Genomic DNA, 6,722 nt, shown 5'->3' with positions numbered 1-6,722 from the left:
GATATGCGATTTTCTGCCGTTGTTAGTGTCACTGAGGCTCTATTAATCCTTCTTTGTATTTTAACGTTTGAATTTAAGTTACATGCTTTTCTCTGAAAACACCTAAGTTGCGTGACTTTGTGGGTTGCGTGTCACATCAAAGACAATGACTTTATACCTTTTACTTTTCTTTGTTTTACGTCACTTGTGAATTTTGCAGGTTTTTTCAGCGCGGATGAGTCTGTTTCCATTGCTTCTGAAATTGTTTTTTTCTAATATATAAATATGCTCCTTTTGTTTTTATTTCGTCTCAACAACATTAAAAAGTTGAAGCTTTGAAGCTAGACCTAATGGCACAGGTAAAACGAAGATAAATTACAAAAAAAAAACCCGACACAAACAGTGCTTACAAACATATTCCGAAAAGTTGTTAGTGAAAAACAGATTCCGAGGGGAGCTAATAAAAATAACAGGGCAGAAATGACAGAAAGAGATTGTAGCCCTGCGTAGCATGTATAATTTGGGAGGGGAGGGGAGAGGAGCGAGAAAAGTGCCCCCCTTTTTGCTTTCACTTTTTCTCGTTCCCACTCCCAAATCCCAATTACGCCACCGAAACAGTCCAATCGTAAATTGTTAAAAATTAAGAAAACGAAGATTGCTGTTGTTGTTGTTATTATTAATAATTATGCATTCATTTTGTGACTCAAACTCTTTAGATGCTCGCCGGTTTGGAAAGAGATTTCCGCACAGCCCCCTACATTAATTAATTAAAAAAAATTTGTTTTTTTAAAAAAACAAATATATTTCAGTTATTCTAGCTTTTGTTGTTTGTTCTATCAAGCTCGTCACCTCCGCCGTTGGGATCAGTCTGCCGTTAATATTTTCAAGCAAACTATAAGCAAGGAACCGCACAACGAAAATGCTGTAGGTATACGCAGGATCTGTAAAAGATCTAATCAGCCAAAAATATAAATGACTCAAATTTCTGCAAGGCTGGACTGCGTAGAAAACTTAACACGACAGCGGCATGATAGAGACCAAACCGAGAATCAACAGAATGCGGCAACCGTGGACAGCTGTTTCGAGCTGGTTGGCTCTCGTCAGCACGGTGTAGCACAGCAAAAAGTAGAACACCAACGCGAGTCGAGTGTTCTACCAAATGCACGTGGTAGCCGATTTCGGATGGGCCCAAATCCACGTGCATTTGGTAGAACACTCGACTCGCGTTGGTGTTCTACTTTTTGCTGTGCTACACCGTGCTGACGAGAGCCAACCAGCTCGAAACAGCTGTCCACGGTTGCCGCATTCTGTTGATTCTCGGTTTGGTCTCTATCATGCCGCTGTCGTGTTAAGTTTTCTACGCAGTCCAGCCTTGCAGAAATTTGAGTCATTTATATTTTTGGCTGATTAGATCTTTTACAGATCCTGCGTATACCTACAGCATTTTCGTTGTGCGGTTCCTCGCTTATAGTTTGCTTTTATGTTTTGGACCGTAGATCTTTTTAGATCCGATATGCTGTACTTTTTAACATGGTTTGGCCATGTACCTGTGAAGGAAAGTTTTGCTTTTCTCATTTAACTTATTGCGACAGCGGCATGATATTTCAGTTCAATTGTTCATTGTTCGTAGTCACGCGCTATGACGTGGACGGATGTCTGAATTTGGGCCCATCCGAAATCGGCTACCACGTGCATTTGGTAGAACACTCGACTCGCGTTGGTGTTCTACTTTTTGCTGTGCTACACCGTGCTGACGAGAGCCAACCAGCTCGAAACAGCTGTCCACGGTTGCCGCATTCTGTTGATTCTCGGTTTGGTCTCTATCATGCCGCTGTCGTGTTAAGTTTTCTACGCAGTCCAGCCTTGCAGAAATTTGAGTCGTTAATATTTTGTACATTAATTATACATGAACCACTGGCATGTCATAGTGACCCAAGGGAGTCTACGATATTCCTGACTGAACGCATCAGATGAATATGAAGAAATCCGAGTCCTCCAAACAGGAGTCGAACCTATGACCTTCCGATTTTTAGTTGGGATGCTCTACCACTCAGCAGGCGGTGTGCGTCACGAAATTCGACCAATCAGAATGCGTTATTTGATCAGTAGTCTTGGCGCCCAAGAACATCAGTCTGGAGAGTTCAGCATGTCGAAAATTTCGTCATTAACGAAGTCTGTGACATTTTTTCCCGGTCGAAAGTCGCTTCAAACTTAGAGGAACAAATTGGCTTAATGCTGGTTAGGTTATTTTTTAAGCTGAAGCATTTGTTCGCGTTTCTAGCCATTTCAAAGGTGACGACCTCGCGCCTGCCGCCATGTTGTTTTGGTCGTTTATTTACTGCATTTTTTTTTTTTTTTTGAGGCTGAAGCTTCTTACTCTTGCTGGGTTTGGACAATACTTTTGCATTTTAAGCGAGCTTATCCTTTCTACTTTAGAATTTTCGGGGTCTACCCGGGTCTACCCCTTATGGTTTTTCCGTTGGAAGCCGTTTAACTAATAAAGAATCTATGAAGAGATCGTGTAAACAAAGTAGCTCAACTCCCGGGAAACCGACCGGAAAAAGCCAACGGGCGAATGCTTTTTCTCTCCAACAAATCCAGGAAGGAAATGCAGATCTCTTTCACCCTGAGATAAAAAACAAACAAACAAACAAACAAACTTAAGATGAGCGAAAGTAATGATAAATACACTGCGAGCTGTCGTACTTTTTCCTTAGATCACGCGCCCAAAGTGACAGTAAAGTTATCCCGGCATAGTAAATCGAACGTTCGAAAATCGAACTCAATCGAACTCAATCCGTGGATTGAGTTCGATTGAGTTCGGCAATCGAACGAAATCGAACACCAGACTTTCAGTGAGTTCGATTTCCGAACAAATCGAACTCAATCGAACTAAATCCATCTGATTGTGTTCGATTGAGTTCGGTTTCCGAACTCAATCGAACACAATTTGATTGATTGAGTTCGATTGGCTCTGGTAAACCTACACAAAGCAAGCAAAAAGCATGCCCATCAAAGCAGGTTTTTCTTGTGCTTTGTTAATCAAGGTAATCGAGCACGACAACCATCTCGAGCTCGATTTGTAATCCACCTCGCAATATCGTACTCCATTTGCGGTAGATCGAGCACAGGTCTATTCGAGCTCGAAATCGCCTTCGAGCTCGGTTATCTTCATCGAGCTCCACATTCATATCGAGCACCGTTACTTATCGACCTCTGATGACTGTGCTCGATTAGGGGGTGTATCGTGCTCGAATAGATTTGAGCTCGATATCACTCAGACTTCCAGCTCCGCCTAATATCGAGCTTGGTGAAAAATCCACCTCAATTGTTGTCGATGTTCCGTTATTTTCCGGGGTGGAGGGGGGGGGAGCAGAGAAAGTGTAATTGAGCTCGATCTATTTTTTATTTCTCTTTTACAAAAAAAAAATGAATGAAAAATAAAGTTTCTTTCTTTGATAAATTCTTTGCTTTTTCTCTTTGTCCCTTTCTCCAATAATTGTTCACTCGAGTTTATTATTATTGCCGGATTACGTTCAATTTACCAGCATTCCTTGACACATTGTCAGGGTAGGGATTTACATTAATATAGCCTTTTTTATATATATTTTTTCCCTCCGTTTATTCCAACATTTCTGGTGTCACAGTTGTAAATTTCCTAGACTGATAGCAGTCCCTTGGCAGTGATAGTCGTGAGGACGCGCAAAATAGCGGGAACAAAAGCCAAAAACTGGCGAGAACGAGCGAAGGGGAACTGGGGAGAGGAAGGGAAAAGGGAAAGAAAGGGAGCCTTTCCTTGCCGTTTATTTTTAACAACCTCTCCCCCCCCCCCCCCAAAACCAACCTCATTTAACATGTTTAATTCATTTGTTTTGTCCGTTGTGAAAAGTGGCAGAAAATACATGTTTTCCTTTGTTATAATTTTATTCAGCCAACTTTCTATAAAAGAAGAAGAAAAAAGAATTTTACGTGTTTGATGGGAAGATGTATCTCATCGCATGATACAGTATAAACAGCAACACCTAACATTTTACCTTTTCGGGAATTTAGCCAAGAGGTTTATAACAACCCTCCTTTAAAACTTTTGTAAATAGAAGGTGAACCGTTTTAACTGCTATTGAAACTTGTCAAGTGGTGATACCTTTTAAGGTTGAAAATTGTGGGGGGCCACGCCCAGAAATCTAGATTTTGGTACCTTTTAGGGGGACCTTTCAAAATTTCCGACGAGCACCTCCGTCATTTTTATAGGAGATTCGCTCGGTGAATCTAACCATGGTATGGGATGGAAAATGTGCATGTGAATAGTTCGCACTTGTTACAAAGTTAACAACATGCACTGTTAGTGCCACTATAGCCCCGTAAATTGACGTCAAAGACATTATGCAAAGACGAAACGTTCATCCTATCAAAATCTCAATAAGAGTAATCGACGATCGTGCAACGTGCAGTAACCTAACTTACCTATAAAAGGATACTAACTATCAATCAGCAGTAACATCTCTTTTGAAAATGTGTGTCGTCTAGCATACGGAGTGAGCAACAAGTAACAGGATTTTTCTTGCAGGGAAAGAAGTTTTTATTTTTTGAATAACAGCGATGATTTGAAAACAAAATAACGCACCATATCGTTAATTAAGTAAATTACAAACTTTCAACACTGCTAGTTTAATAGATTTGCAAGTGTTTAGAACGATAGATAAATGGTTATCCTTCAACTGAACTAAGGCAAAATTATTTAGCTATTTCCTAAAACGAGTTCCCTACTACTAGCTTGTCAAACCCTACTTATATAACCCACCATTTGACAATAGCCAAATTTAGCTAGGAACCAAATGAGTGATTTCAAATTGGCTTTCAATAGTCTTACCTAAACGCAAGTTGCTTGCCAAAACGTAGTATGTCGAGCTTTCTCTCGAATGTGGTCAAATAGGAGCTAATCCATTTAAGGAAGTGAAGGAAAGTCATCAATACAATATCGATATCCCATTAATTCGTACCCAGAGTCTTCGTTCCCTCTGACCAGCGGTCAAAAAACGAACCAAAAAAAAAAATAAAAAAAATATCGGACTTCCGGTTAAATTGCGCATGCCCATACCTGGTGAGTTCTGACCGAAGAGCCCAACATTTTTTTTATTTATTTATTTATTGTTATTGTTGAACGATCCAACCGCTCACCAAAAGATCGTAGGCTCTGGGAACGAGGAGGAGTTCTGGTTGTTCTTTTTTACTTCCGGGAGTTTTTCATTGTTTAACAGTCTAAATCGATCTCTCAACGGATCTTTCCAGAATCGCTCGTTTGCTGCATTCTCGTTCCCAGAGCCGCCTGGTCCTCTTAGTCGCTGGAGGCTGGACATGAGGACCAAGTGGCCTCCTTTCCCTCGTGCGAAGACCCCGCCGGCTGAGAGGAACAGAAGGCTCTGGGAACAAGAATGTCGTTTGATTGATTTTTCTGCAATTTTGTACCCAGCCAATCTCGTACCCAGAGTCTTCAGGCTTTTTGTCTGGGAGTCTGGGACGAGTCGCCAGTGCGATCCATGTGTAAAGGAATGCTGGTAAATTGAACGTAATCCGGCAATAATAATAAACTCGAGTGAACAATTATTGGAGAAAGGGACAAAGAGAAAAATCACACAATTTATCAAAGAAAGAAACTTTATTTTTCATTCATTTTTTTTTCAGTAAAAGAGAAATAAAAAATAGATTGAGCTCGATTAAACGTTCTCTGCCCCCCCCCCCCTCCCCCCTACCCCGGAAAATAACGGAACATCGACAACAATTTGAGGTGGATTTTTTACCGAGCTCGATATTAGGCGGAGCTGGAAGTCTGAGTGATATCGAGCTCGAATCTATTCGAGCACGATACACTCCCTAATCGAGCACAGTCATCAGAGGTCGATAAGTAACGGTGCTCGATATGGATGTGGAGCTCGATGAAGATGACCGAGCTCGAAGGCGATTTCGAGCTCGAATAGACCTGTACTCGATCTACCGCAAACGGAGTACGATATTGCGAGGTGGATTACAAATCGAGCTCGAGATGGTTCTCGTGCTAGATTACAATGATTCGAGCTCGGTTGCCCAGAAACAAAAAATGATCCATTTATTCAATAACAGAAACCCCATTTATAAACTGTCCACGGCAGTTAAGAAAACAGAACAGAACAGAACAGAACAAAGCTATCATTATTCCCGCGGGCGTATTCCGAAATTGTCGTACCCTTTTCTTTTTTAGCTAACTTACAATTGCTGAATGACAAATCGAAGGGTTACTCTTATGCAAAAATACAAGCAAATTACTAAAAAACTTCGCCATGCTTAACGTCAAAGCGGCATTCCTGATAGCCTTTTTACTACGCATTTGAAGCTTACAATCCACAGCGCATCTGAAGCCATTTCTGCGTAATTTCTTGGTTTACGTAAAACACGTGCGCTACACTCCGGACTGAAGTAACTCGAGCTTCCGAGATGGTTAGGGATTTTCAATGTTTTCCTGTTTTACACAAATCACGAATTCGTTCGATTTGGTTCGATTGATTTTTTTTCTTTTCGGTGAGTTCGATTTTGTTCGATTGCCGAACTCAATCGAACTCAATCCACGGATTGAGTTCGATTGAGTTCGATTGAGTTCGATTTAAATTTAGTTCGATTGGGTTCGATTTACTATGCCGGGAGTTATGCAAATCACAAAAATGTGACTCCTCACCGCTCGCTAAATCTATCGCGTGCCGCAGAACTTAGGAGAA

The sequence above is a fragment of the Pavona decussata genome, unplaced genomic scaffold (assembly GCF_977016875.1).
Source record: "Pavona decussata unplaced genomic scaffold, jaPavDecu1.1 SCAFFOLD_13, whole genome shotgun sequence".
NCBI classification, from domain to species: Eukaryota; Metazoa; Cnidaria; class Anthozoa; order Scleractinia; family Agariciidae; genus Pavona; species Pavona decussata.
This window is presented reverse-complemented; position numbering follows the sequence as displayed.